Source organism: Leptonotus elevatus, chromosome 19 (genome assembly GCF_054856555.1).
Source record: "Leptonotus elevatus isolate MCC_2025b chromosome 19, RoL_Lele_1.0, whole genome shotgun sequence".
Taxonomy (NCBI): Eukaryota; Metazoa; Chordata; class Actinopteri; order Syngnathiformes; family Syngnathidae; genus Leptonotus; species Leptonotus elevatus.
Genome location: NC_141257.1, coordinates 3477647 through 3492503, shown reverse-complemented (window position 1 = coordinate 3492503; position 14857 = coordinate 3477647). Strand labels below are relative to the sequence as shown.

General features: G+C 41.8%; 1 protein-coding gene across 2 annotated transcripts in view; it reads right to left on the bottom strand.

The window, feature by feature from the left end:
• The window catches only part of arid1ab (AT-rich interactive domain 1Ab), a 53812-nt gene that overhangs the window by 25401 nt on the left and 13554 nt on the right, over nucleotides 1–14857 (bottom strand). The window lies entirely within an intron of this gene.

Here is a 14857-nt window from a genome sequence, read left to right as displayed (position 1 = left end):
GGTTGTAGTGTAATGTAGAAGTAGTGCCGGCTGTCAGCAGCTCGGTCCAAGGTCATAAAAACAGATGATGTCGAGGGAATCCCTCCACGTGACGCAAACGTAAATAATTAAAACCTGGAATTCCGCCGAGATCTCCTGAAAGTAGCCATTTTCTTGATTTGTGGTCAGAAATTCACAACAGGGACGCCGTCTCCGTGACCGAACCAGAAACGTACGGGCCACAATGGCGGCTTTGAAGAAGCAACACCTCCTGCCCCGCTGACCCCGGGCAGCAGACACAAAGCTTTCATTGCTTCCCACGGTTATTAATCTGTGTGTGTGTTTTTCCTCTCCCCCTCCCAAAACCTCTTTTCCTTGGTTAAGGGAGACAACCACCAGGGCTATTTATAGCCCGTCAGACAGAAAGGGCAGTCTGCCGAAAATGTAACAGGTCCCAGCTGCACTGCTGTTTGAACCTGGGCCAGGCCTTGCGCTTCCTGGTCTTTAATAAAGCAGCAGGCTTTGGCATTCTATGAATGACAGTGTTGCAGCCGGAGGGGGGGAGGTCTGGAGGGGGCTCGCCACGGTAGGAGGTGGTCCGAATGAATGTGTGCGCTGGAAGGTGCGTAGGCGTGGAAAAATCAACAGGCCGCCAGAGTGGTCAAGCAACATTATCCAAGATAACCAATTCCACTTCGGGTTTTCTGGCTAGCCTCCCCCAGGCCACGCTCCCCTGAGCTCCTCCAGGTTCAGGAGCATGGATAAGTGTTGCGTGGAGGGGAAGAGGGGGGGGGGGTGTTACTACTCTCCTTTGGGTCATTACCAACTGCACCGTGGGGGGATGAGGTAACAAGCCTCGGTAGACACACTCCTGTGACCTCTAATGCACTTTTAACCCCGGTCTGCAAGGAAGTACACATACACCCCCCCCCCCGACCACCACTACCCTGATGTGACATGAGGCCTTGACGGACAACATCTTGGGCTGAAGATGGCAGGTGGCGACTGATGCACTACGGTGAGATGGAATGGAATGGGATGGCCACTTCCTTTTAGGAAGCTTGACAGCTCAGCACAAAGCGAGAGCTGGAAAGTACAGCTCAACTATAATCAGCGTTTCCAGCTTCCCAAGCCAAATGGAGAGTCGTTGCTGACACTGAACCGCCACTCAACTCTCTCTTATGACTCTATGAACAGCTACTCAAAAGCTGCATGCGTGTGCTTGTGTGGACACAATTCCACAATATTCCACTGCACATCCCAGCAGACCAGTGTTAGAAAATACCAATAGCAAGCAGTCTCGAAGAAGAAAACTGAGGTGACAAATTTGATGCTTATTCAAATTAGCATTGTTCGGCCTTGGCGGACGTACCCGCACCTCTTAGTTTCATCTATATAAGGCTGTCAGAATTGCTTGACTGACTGTTCGTGGGGCACTTAAATCCTACGGGCGCCATTAATCGTAATATATGAAGACAAGTTCTTCTCCCTAGTTTACACATTGAATCATGTTCAGGCCGGTAGATAACAGCGACCAGGTTCACTACTCGGGCCTTCATTGATCTGTTTATTAGCAATTATTTTTCTTCCTGTTCATGTTACTTAAGTCATTGACACAGCATTACCTAAGCTGCAAGATCACAGAGAGCTTGAACTAAGGCTGTCATTTATTTGCACTTAACGCACATGAATCAATGTCTACTTTTTTTGTGTGTGTGTGTGTGAATGGCATCAGCCATGACAGAAGCGATATTTATCTCTTGCTTAGCGACTTTTACATCATGATGTTTCAGGTAATTACGGATGAAACAGTTTGCCGATAAAACGGGCTGACATTATAAACAGTATTACAATTTTATATTTTGTGATCGTGGATACTACCATATTTGGCGTGCAAGTGTAAACAGCTCTGTCTTGTATTCTGAGAAGGATGTTATAGCAATGGCAGCTAACAAGATAAAAGGTGTTGTGTATGCCAAATTCCCATCTTGCCTGCAAATCATAGCGACTTACCTACAGGTGTTGCTTCATGGATACAGCTTCGATTTTGCATGCGAGCAGCACAGCATAATAATACAGTTAATCAATTTTACATTGTGCTTAATTTTTTTTCTATTTCGCTGGTTCAAAAGACACATTTTCTCCAATTCATTTTGATTACTGTCATTTGCAATTTCTCATGTGTAAAAAGTGGACTATAGATTACCTGTATTTAAAATACAACATGCTGCAATTTGCGATTGCTATTCTATTCCATTGCCATTATAAATATACTGGTAAATTTGTTTTAAATTAGTTTTGATTCGATTAATGTCCAGTTACATATTAAATAATCATATCCAGTGATATCTCAACAAGACAAAGTGGCAGCTCAATAAAGACTACGAGAGCGGGTATTTTAATCATAAACCGATAGAAATCCACCACAGCTTCAAAGCCACTAATAACCAAGTCTCCGGAATGAAAACTGGATGTCAACTAAACCTGCAGACAGCATTCTCTATTTGTTGTGCAGTCATCTCATCAAATTCTAGCGGTGACTTCTCCCTCCCTTTTTGTCTCCCATAATCAAATAAATAAATAACGGCAATTAGCACATGGCTAATCTGCATAGAGGAAAGCCCGATTACTCTTGGCAGAAGAGGTTGGGCTGATGTACTGTGTCACGACAAGCCTGCTGGTGGATATTGCAACAATTCAAAAGTGTCTGTGTGGTGTGGGGAGGGATTTGTAAAGGGCTACGGAGGGAGGGGGCCCTCTGGAGCAGATGGGTCGAAGCGGCAACGGGAAGACGATAAACAACTGCTGCTAATTTAATCCGCCACGGCGCACACACACCATTGTTCCACGTTAAAGCCCCTCAGCACGCAAGGCGGCAGCCCAAACACACGCCGCGGAGGGCCGGCCCTCGTAAGGCGGCGCGCATCACATGTCACACAAAAGAGGGGACAGGATATCCTATCCCGAGACCACAGGAGTCAATTTTATGGCTGCAATTGTTGTTTCCAAAGGGCAAAGCACGTGGACGTGTGCGCACGGCGGGCCTGGCAGCTTACATCACACTGATGATGTTATCCACAGTCACGGTGAGAGAAGCACACGCTTCCGCCTGGGAAGTGAAGCTTGAGAAGTCTTTTCCAGGACACTTTCTCTACCTTATGAAACTTGAGACTGAGAAATGGCTTATTAACGCATGACCATGGCAACACAAAAATCAAGCTGACGGCTGATGATGTCACTCGGCCACAATTTACTATCATTATAATAAATAGATGGTGATCATCTTCCCAGAACCAAAGACCCGAATGGATTCCAGGCAAGCACAGAACCCGGCCAACGTCAAACCACCATCTTAAACTTTCGCAGATAAAATCTATTTACTATACAGTCCGTGTGTTATTCACAGAGAAACTAAGAATATGAATCCAAAGTTCTATTCAGAGCCGCATACATTTTTTGAAAGGATTCTCTTAGGGATAGATGAATCACCTCTAAACAGTCCTCCAAAACTTTCTTGTTACAGAGATCCAAATGCACTTACAGTTCCGTGGAAATCTGTGTAATTCTGCGTAACCCCACAACAAACAGCTATACCAGTGCTAACAAGGTCTGAAATCAGATATCTTTGACTTTAACATACTTTAAACAGACATATGACCTACAGTGACCAAGCAACCAAATCTAAATGACTTCTGATGATGTCAATCAACCAGAATTTACTACCCTTTTACCTTGAAAAAATAGATAATGATCAGTGCCATCTTCCCAGAACCAAAGACTGGAATTGATTCCGGTGGATAAACAGCCACGCGGTCAGAATTTAGTCATCATAATTTAGGTGTTAATCATAGAGAAATGAAGTAAGTAGCCTGTTTAAAAAATATTCCTCTCTAAACATGAATCTATACATTAATACACATCCACACCAAAATGTAAAATTCCTATAGAAAGAACGCTTTAGGCCGGGCCGGCTAGATAAATTACCTCTTGACAGTAATAAAAAAAAAAGAAGAAAAACAAAAGGGCTCAAATCATCAGATATCTTGGACGAAACAGTGCCAAAACCAAATACATTTATTTTTATGACAATTATCAAGAGTAAAGTATGTTGTTCAATTTTGACTGTTATTATTGGTATGATTATGTGTCATGACCCATATGAAGTATTATTTAAGAAAACTACACATGAATGACCACCCTACAACAAACAGAACAGCGAGCAAAAACTAGAACACCAATAACATTTTGACACTTGATTACTTGAGGTTAGAAACAACTTTTCAGGCGAAGGTGAACTGTTAGTGACGCGCAAAGCGCTCAGAGCAGGCCCATAAACGACAGTTAGCGTAAACAGGAGACCGCGGAAAAACAAGCAAAGAGGCCATGTTTTCAATTAAGTAATTAGTCTGGCATCCCAATGCATCAACCTTGGGAGCTCCCATTGACCGCACAGTGACTCGGATGAGAAACGAAGGAGGGACCGGGGTGGGCAGAGGGGGGTGGCAGCCTTGCACCTGCTGGTGCGGGCTTCCACACCGAGCAAAGGCATCATATCTTGGGCCAGATGTACGGCCAGCTGTTCCCAGGAATTTTTAAAAGATGTTCAGGATGGCAGGAGCGCGGTCACTTGCAACCTATGAATTATGAAAACAAATCTTTAAAGTTTTCAGAGCAATGAAGACAAAACTCTCTGACTGTGTTTGAATTGTGCAAGTACTACATATTATACCTTTAAATTATTTAAGATGTCACCTGTAATTATCACTTTTCATTGACAATACGGCCGACACGCACAACTACTGGGCCAGTTTGAAATCAGTTGCTAACCAAAACAGCAGCACCAAAGCATCTCAAGTGTATAAAAGCGTGGCATCTTAACACTTGTTGCAGATGAGTTCGCCCTGGCCTGCCGTGTTAAAAGGTGTAATGTGGAGACAGCGCCTACGATTATATGGTTCCCTCTTAAGTTAACAAATGCGTTTCCGGTTCCAGTTACCAGTAAATACAACATATCCTATCCGCTTCAGTTAACATTTTAGGTAGCTAAATATGGTTCCCAAGTGAGTTGCCAGTCGCCATCAGTCCAGAGTATCAGTCCTTACATATCATCACTAAAAAGCCAGAGAATTGCAGCGGTGAATGCAATGTTCAAGTAGTAATCAACCCAAACTAAAGAGAAAAACAGCTACATATCAATAAAGCCTTCACAGTTCCAATATTAACAGATGGTTGACTGAAATCTGGTAGGTTAAAGTTAATTTTTGAAGGTAAGAGAGAGAGAGAGAGAGAGAGAGAGAGCAGCCTGTAAAGATTTCATGCCAAACCTATGTAGTTGTGTTCATATGTTTACATACCTCATCAAAATTTGTAAGATGTGTACCATTCTTTAAAGGAAATGTGAATATCGAACAAAAACACTTTTTGGCAAAGAATTCTATATTTGAGCTGAGATTGCTTATGGATTTTTCATTGCATCCTGAACTATCTTGTTGGCAGCTGTGATTGAAATCTTTGTTGGTTTACCTGACCACAGCTCGGTTTTAACAGAACCACTTATTGATCAGAGCTTGAACACTACCAATTGGCATTTTCAAATCTTCACCTATCTCTTTATATCCTTTTCCTGATTCATAAAGTTTAAGCACCTTTTCTCACAGGTCCTTTAACATTGCTTGCTTTCGCCAAGGCCCAGGAACCAGCAAAAGTCAGTGCTGCCACGGATTAAATGAACAGGGGTCTCAAGAGATAAGAAACTCATTGAATATTTATACACTACAGGTAATTACAATCAGAGTAACGCACGTATGGCCATTAATAGCCTTTTAAAAGTTGATTATGTCCACATGTGTGTTTATTATCAGGCCCAATAATCAAGTGTAAGTACATTTTTGATCAGGGCCACACAATTTCAGTAACAAATGGCTTCACCTGCCCACTATCCCTACATAAAATGTTTTCCGCATGCTCAGTTACATTTTCCACAAAAATGCCAATATTTCAAAATGTCCGCGAACTTAAGATCAAAACTGTACTTTCTCTGAGGCTTCCTAGGTAGGATGCGAGGCAAACTGAGGCGTTCCAAAGGTCAAGAGGGAGTGAAAGTAGCACCTGTGGGTAGCGTGCATGTTGCGGTGATAAATGCTGGTGACAAAACTTCATGTTTGCCGGTTTAGCGTTTAGTACGCTTAGAGGAAAGTGATTTATCGCTTGAAAACAAAGGCAGACGAAAAGCAAACAATCCAATAAGTATGCTTTGTTTCACAAATTTAAAAAAAGTTGGCTACTTTTTCAGGCGACAGTCAAATGACAGGAGTGAGCAAAACTGGCTGGTACAACTATGTGGAAAAAAAGTAGGAAACATGACGAGTAAGGGTCTTCATGATATGACAATTAGGGATGCTGGTTGAAAATGGCGAGATCGTCACCTAGCCTAGCTTTCAAGTTGTGGGCGGTTAAACAGTGTATGGGTGGTGTTATGAAAAAATTGACAAACAGTTATGTCACAATCTTGCAAAATTCTGGCTCACAGAGACATTTTGGAGAGGGAGGGGGGGGGCAGCTGACAAAAGATTTACATGGTTGTGTAATTTCACACTTGATGGGTGGGCAGGCACTTCAGAGACGGCTATTTATAAAAAGTCAAGTTTCCCCCTCTAAACCAAACCATTGATATCAGCGCGTCACTCACCACTCATCCATAAATACTCTAAATTCTTGATGGGCGAAGGAACCAAAAAGCTGGGTCAATGCCTACCTCGTGGTTGGAATCTCAACTCTTGACACACTGCACTGCACACACAAACACATGCTGACCTTGTATGAAATGTGGGTTGTGCTGACCTGGGTAACACGCGCTTCTATATTTATACCCACAATGCCACTTCGACTCTTAAGAATTAAAATATTAGTCAAATGCATCTGCACACACATCATCTTAAGTGCCATGCCGATCACTTTCAATGACGTCTTGCTCACTCGTCCTTTTCATGTGTTTTTATCTCCTCGTGAGGATTCCTTTTTTCATGTTTGTCTTTGCTGCGTTTTTAACGGTGCTTCTTGATGTCAGGCTCTGCAACTTTACTATTAACCGGCCACCGCTGTTATACCACATCCGAGCTACTGAAGCAAAACAATCTATTTGAATAAAAATGCCATCTCGTAAATAGTGGCCACCGCGTTTATTTACTCAAGTGCAAATGGAGGCGGCATCTACCAGTGGGCAGGCCTTTATTTGTCCACATTTCTGCAGCGGCATTGCACAAAGTTAGCGGTGTATTGCAATTTATGACACGTGAAAGTGTCATTTAAAATAAAATTAAATGGCCCGTGAGCCGCTTTCATGCTACATTCCCGCCAAAGTGGCTCACACAGCCGTTGCGGGTTTGTTCATTCAGATAATCAGATGCATGCTGACCTCAAAGGGTCGTGGGATGGGAGAATGGGGTGGAAAAAAAGATGGTCTACGCTGGATGGCCAATATGTAAGGGGTTATAGAAAAACACAGAAAATCATGGCAAGAATTAAGTTGAAGTGTATGGAACTCAAAATGTAGCTCCCTGGAACATGGACGCACGTACTGCGGCATAACCACGTTAAGAGTCATCGGATCACTAGTTGTTAAAGACAAACAAATATTCTTTAATATTGCACATGGAACTCCTTTACAACAGGTGGTAAGTCTCAGTACTTAAAAAAATAAAATGATTACAGTACATTGAACGGAAGGGCTATGGTTTTGGTTAGCAACAACGATCGAATGGGAACTATTTAATATTCTTGAATTGAATTGCGTCATAATAATAATAATTCAGGGTATATTGTTTATTTGAAGAAATACAGTAAATATTCTTTATTCATTTATGCGCAAGCTAGAGCCGATAGGTGTACAATTCTAGCCGGTAGCATCATTCCTTTCCTTCTAGTATCAACAGCAGGTTCCATTTTTAAAGGTTAACCACTTCAAATCCGGAACGCCTTCACACCATACGTCAAAAAGTCGATGAAGTCTCTCCTCGAGCACAGGGCTCCGAGAAGGATATTATTATGCTAATCTGGAGCCTTTAAGAAGGCAAATGTCAAAGAGAATGAAGGATCCCCCCCCCCCGCATGATTTCGCCAATGCAATGAGACCTGCTTCGGCATTTGTCTCTACAAGAGGCTCATCTTTGTTTTAGTACGCAACAAGGGGTTGAATTTGAACCAACTACCCGAAGGGTCGACTTAACTACTCCGTATGGACTTTTAAAGCTTGAAGTCGACTAATGGCTAATCTTGTGCTTTTTTTGGGGGGGGGGGGGTCTCGTCTTCCAATTAGCAAATTTAGACAACTTTCGACTGGCCAGTCCGCCGCAGTCACCAAACTATACGCTCCGGGAACTGGCGAAACGCCCGGCCCACAAGGCGACAATCGTACATGTGCACGAGTTTGAAAGTACAAAAATAAGTTGTGTTTGTGGATTAGCGTAGCGGTTAGCTAGCTAGCTTCAGCAGCAGGAACGCGGGAAGCTGGACTTCGTCACCACAACGTTACGTCTGACTGACAACAATTATGTGATTAAAAACAAAAATATCCTTCATAGAAGTTGTGCGAAAGTGAACCTCGTTACATATCATGCTTACATCTCGCCAGTCTCCACACTAGGCTATGGAACGCAAGATATGACCTGATGGTTTATTGAAGAAAGGCACATACAAGATTCTCACCAATTACAAAATATGTCGTCGTGTCCGTGGAGAAAAAGTTAAGAGGATTGCTGTTCTCAATAGCATCATCAATTTGACTTAACTTTGGCTTGACTTTCATCACATTATAGTAAACGACATAAAATCTCCTCATATAAACGCTACATCACACTTTCAGTCAAATACGTCATGTGTACCTGGATCATTTCCCATGGTATACTCGATCACAGTTTAGGAATAACCGCGTAAAGGATAAATTAAGTTTAAGTGAGTTTTAAAGTGCATGGGTGGGGTAAAACAATTTTCAAGAAAGCGCTATTTATTTTATTAGGGTCTCTCTATAAATCGCGGATTTTCTCCTATTGCTATTTTATGTTGGACCGAAACAACAGCAACGATATCACGTTTCCTACCTAGTTGGCATTGTGTCTTGAAGGCTACATCGTCCCGAGGGTGACAGTGGGACGGAAACGAGGAGCCGTCACTTAAGGAAGATGAACGGCTGGTGACGCGAGGAGCAAGAGCGGGTCAGAGAGCTTCCCGAGGCGGCAACAGCAGCAGACATACACGCGCATACACGCGCTTACACACCAGCGCCAAATAAGTGCAGCGTAACACAAACACACACAGCTGTCAGGGGGCAGACGAAGATCATTCACAAAACAGCCCCCTCCCCCCCGGGTATCGCTGACACCGTTTCTCCCAGCGTACGCACACACCATCACATCTCAGACACGCACGCACACACGTACATACATACGCACACAGTGCCGGAAGGCAGCGTGTTGTCCATGTGGCCTGTGGAGAATCATTACTCAGCAGTGCCGGGCTAAAGAGCGCAAAGTGAACTTCCTCCTTAAACTTAGCGCGTTCCGCTTTTGTACTCAATGAGCCTTTTACAGCAGTTGTGACAAGATATAGAAATCAGTTTTGGTCTAAATCAAAAGGAGCAAATATGTCGTTTTTCCAATTACAAAAGTGGTTTGAGTCATTGAATCGTTTGTGACAAAATGATGCCTCCGTGAGTGAAACTGAAATCCGGGTCATCTTCCTCAGCAAGTAGCCACCTCCTCGTTATGATTATGAGCAAAGTTGTCATGGTAATGAACGCTCAACAGTCGAGACTGAACCACCCCCTCAAAACAGGCTAATTCCTAACAGAGGGTGTAAAAGACTTGATTAGTTAGCCAAAACACATGTTTTATTATAAATAAATAAATAAATAAATAAATCATGCAACGATCAAACAAAAGTTTGTCATTACGTATAAAGAGCATTTGTGGACAAAAACCCTACGGCCCTGGTAAAACGTGTTGCTGTTTCGAACGCTCCGGCGGTGATAAATATCGTCCACCTTCATTACATGAGCGTTTGATTTGTAAGCTACTTTCCAATTTGCAGCGGGTGGGGGTGCTCCCTTTTAGACGGCGGCGGCGGAGCAGTGTGCGCATCCATTAGCAGCAGTCAAGTCAATAAATAACAGCCTTGCTTTGGTGCGTTTCCATTAGGATTTCAACTTGAGTTTTTGCTCTGGGATTATTGCAAACTTGGGCGTCACACAAAAGCACGAGGACGTCTTTGAATGGCGATGGGAGAGCCACCTGACATGACAGCTACTCCAAAAACAACCCCGCTGCCAACCCTTAGCACAAGTAATTAGGAGAGCCGGTATTTTTAGACCTTCATTAACACATTTATCTATAGTTGGTCTTGGCACTTGAATACCAGTATCTAAAATAAAACATTTGAATATTGAGTGTTGATCACTCTATTAAAAATAAGCTTGCTCTTAATGAATAGATGAATGAATGTATTTGATGAAGTCAGTAAAAGTACAAACAACCACACTTACAATGGCAAACTATGGAGATCTTAAATTGACCATAACGTGAATGCTGTGGTGTTGTTACCGCTTGATTTATACTCAACTTCAGAACAAACAAGCATCTGCAATTGCTCAGATGATGTTTATTGTTTACGCTCCGATTATATTTCAGATTTTTAAGCGACATTTTTTTTAATAGTTTTTTTTTTTTACAGCATACAGACACGACAAAAATTTTTGTTGCCAGGTAGCACTTAGGTCTACTGGAAGAGAAGCAGCGTAATTAAAAGCAAGAAGAAGAGGCAGAGAAGGCGCCCAACTGAGCTCCAGTAATATTTATTGTTCCCACAGAGCAGCTAAACAATTACCAATATCAATGCTCATTTTTATTAAGATTGTCTATGACGTTTCACTGTCACATTATATGTTAGTATTTAACTAGCTGACTTTCGTTAGACGAAATTACATGATTTGGTTGAACAGTGATGTGTACGTGCAAACACAATGGCTTATTGTCTTGTTTTATGCATCAGTTTTATAGGAAACTTCCAAACGGAGTGGCCAAGGGCTTGAAGCAATCATGCTTTGCCTCTTATTTGGATAACTGTGGGAGCAAGTGTAAAAACAGGCGCTATGGAATACTTTAAAAAGTTGCGCTTAAATAAGCGTAAGCATATTTTATACACAATTTATCGACATTAGTGAACCCCACACAAAATGTACAACGTTCATAACAATTGATTAGTATGTCCATCCCTCTTTCCATATTATTCTAGTTAAAGTTTTATTCTTGCAACTATGACCTTCATCAATGTCACAGACTTCTTCAAGCACAATTCCCAGTCGTGTCTTGTGCAATTTTAAAATAGCTATTTTCTTATTTGTCTCTTTTTCTTCTGTTGACAGTGCTTCAACGGCAACTTTTCATGAAAAAAAAAAAGCCCAATTAGCCCTCGTGAAACCTTCAAAAGTCTTTTCTGTTTCCTCTATGTGAGGTTTACTTTAGAGAACCCGTTTGCCGGCGGAGTTCAAAATTGGTGATGCTAGCATACCGTTTTCTTCCGCCCACGTCGAGGTCAATACTGGACTTCATCTGTATGATCGGCCGTGCTCGGGTTAAAGCTTCGGGCCAGCAGAGCGGACACAAATGCACTTTGGTGCCGTGAGAGAAAGCAACACGGACGAGCAAAAACAGTGAATGGCTTCAAAAGTGGTCTGAGATCAACATACAGAGTCAAACACCCTCAGCTTCCGCTGGTTGGTTGATAGATTTTACCCTGATATTCTATTTAAAAAAAAAAAAAACATTTGACCCTTACATTTCTATATTACACAATAACAAAGATGTTTTATTGCCGCATCTAACGGCTTCCATAAATTTACCATTGTTGACCTATATGGCATGATTAAAAAAGGTAACGGCACCTGACTGAAAAGTCATGGAGTTTGCGGTGTTTAGGCAACGAGTTTTCATAAGCGGCCATCCATCGGCCACTCATTTTGCTGTGATTAATTTTTTTTGTCACCAGTGAATGACATTGCAACGTCGCAGATGTCAAATCAAAACGGACCCAAAAAAAAAGTTATAATCGTACTTAAGTTAACGATATTTTTAGTTTCGCTTGTACCCATGGCTAGAAAGCAAAGCGTGGAGAGTCTCTGTGAAAAAAGTAAGTCACACAAGTGCTTCAGCCTAACATGTCAAGAAAGATTGCCAAAAACGTCCCATCAAAATGTTATCATAAACTAGTAAGCACGTTGGTCGATCGGCTTTCAATCATTACATTTTGTATTTTCATATATTTACCCTTGTAGGACTGTTACGGCATGATTAAACACGTTATTACAACCAATGTGAATCTATGGTTTTGCTTGACATAAATAAATAGGAATGTAAGTTTGCACACTTCGATTCGCTAGCCTTTATTAATTGCAAAGTTTATGGAAATATACAATTTTATTCAAAAGTGTAATAGTATACTATACATATTTAATGTCGGTGTAGTGGAATCTGTTGGAAGAGCACTCATCGACATTGATTTGTTTGCCTCTTCTCATAGATTTGTGTACCAAGTGACAGAAAAACGACTGCGGGTAAAAAAACAAAAAAAAAAACGTGATGCCACTAAATATGATATGGCGTGATTCGCTTTAGCATTTAATTCCAAAATATTGCAACCAGTCAGCGGGATCCTTTCTTGGCATGGAAAGCGCTGTCGATAAGAGATGTCAGTTTGCTTGCGGGCCAAATGTAAAACATTTTTTTAAAAAGTTTACGAGAAAAGGTACCGTTCTTTCTACACACAGTCCTTAGTGATTGAACAAATTGAATTAATCCTAAATACATAGCATTTTAAACTGGACATGAAGAAAATAAATGAAAATAGTCCTTCATTTGGTGATGGATGATGGCGGTCTCAAGGCCATAACAATTCAAATCATTTTTTTTGTCAAAACACTGCCTTTTAGGCAACATGTACAGAGACGATGTTGTCCTGTAATACATCTCCTGTCTGTGCAAATGACATAACCACAAAGTAAACAAACACCAAATGTGACCGGTATTACTCGAGGGAGGCGCAAGGGTGAGTGCTTTCGCATGGTAATGCGCGGGGAAAGTAAATGAGGCTATTGTAAACCTTCGGGAGGGAGGGGAGAAAAAAAAAATGCGGTGACACTTGGCTGACACCTTTGCTGTTTGTAAACAACTAAAGCCACTGCGACGCACCGGTGCAGGAACTTGCGATGCCATGGGAACACACCTAACATACAATCAATGAATGACATTGGTAAAAATGTGCACTTCAGAAACCATAACATTTTTTTATCGTTTCATGTTTAAGCCGATACTCCTCCCACACTGCAATCAAATTGGAACTATTTTAAAGCAAATTGTAAACCTACAAAAAAGAGGGAGAAAACAATAAAATATTCTATATAGAATTGGTCGCGATATGTGAACTAAATTAGCTTTGTGCTAAATGTGTTACTTTTAAACTTCAGCCGTGTAACTATGCTTGATATATCATATTAGGGTGCCTTGTTTCATCCAAATAAATCAATAAAGTAAAAAGTAAAGTGTACCTGGATTATTAGAGTATTCAAATCCATAATTAAACAAATCCTGAGGTGCGCTTTTAAATCTTTTTTTTTTAATCCCAAACCAAAAACAATGCCTGTCATTTTGTTGGACAGCAATGTCATGTACAATATAATGATAATTTACAGATTATTTAATCATACCATGGCGTGTAAACAAATCATCCTAATTATCATCAATATCAAATGTGTACAGCTTCATAGCTAGCCACCTCTTATCTGTTTATACATGTTTCCCCTAACCACCATATTAAGGGAAAATGCCGAATAGTATATTTTGTGTTGGGGTGTTTGGCCAATTCAGCAAACCTCTAAACATAAAATTACACGCAGGTGCGTTTTTAAAGTTACACACTTTTACACAATTCACCATAAAAAGCCATAAAAGGGGAGGAAAAGCAGCACTATTTTGTTTGGTGGAGGAGTATGTAACAGGGTGACGCGGGGGCGTGGGGGGGAGGCTGCAGCCCTTTTTTTCCATTAGATTCAATTATAAATGGCCGAGAGCGGAGGGACGGCCAGCCAATCAGATCTCGGCTCGCATGTCAACCTAAGACCAACTGTCTTGTGGCTCTGACAGCACGATTTTTACCTCCATAATTCAAATCCCAAAGCAAAAGGCAATCTGCGCTGAGCCCGAGTGCTGGCGGCCGGGCTGACAACACGGAAGCGGGGGAAACAAGGGGTGTAAAAAATACGAACACTCATAAAAAGGAAAGACACGATCACACGTTTTGATCAGAGTGCATGCTGAACTGATGGTAATTTCCACAACACATACTTTAACATGCAGCAACTAAATGCTTGTAGCACGTAGCTTCTTGCTTAATGAATATGCAAATACGTTTTTTCCAAATATGAGGCTGTCATTTCCGTCTAGTTTAAACGATGACACGTTTCGTATATCAAATCAAACAACATACTTTAGCATGTTTTAAATACGGAAAAACGAGCCTCGGCTATTCGCTGTTGAATCTCCAAATGGAGGTTCGAAGAAGAGAAGGGAGAAATAAGCAACATCACCTCATTGCTCTTTAAACGCACTTTCCCTGGCCAAACTCTTCGCCGTACTTGGCCAAACTCGTCTCCCCCCCCCTAACCTCTTCGCCACAAAAAGTTGTTTTTACGCGAAAGACACGACTCTGTGCTCGCTCCGAAACACTATTGCAGGGGGTGGTGGTGGTGTGTGAAAAGAGAGAGGCAGCCATTTTAGAGCTCTTGCTCCATAGACAATGGCTGGTAGCTTAGCGTGGTAGGTTTCCGAGTGGGGGG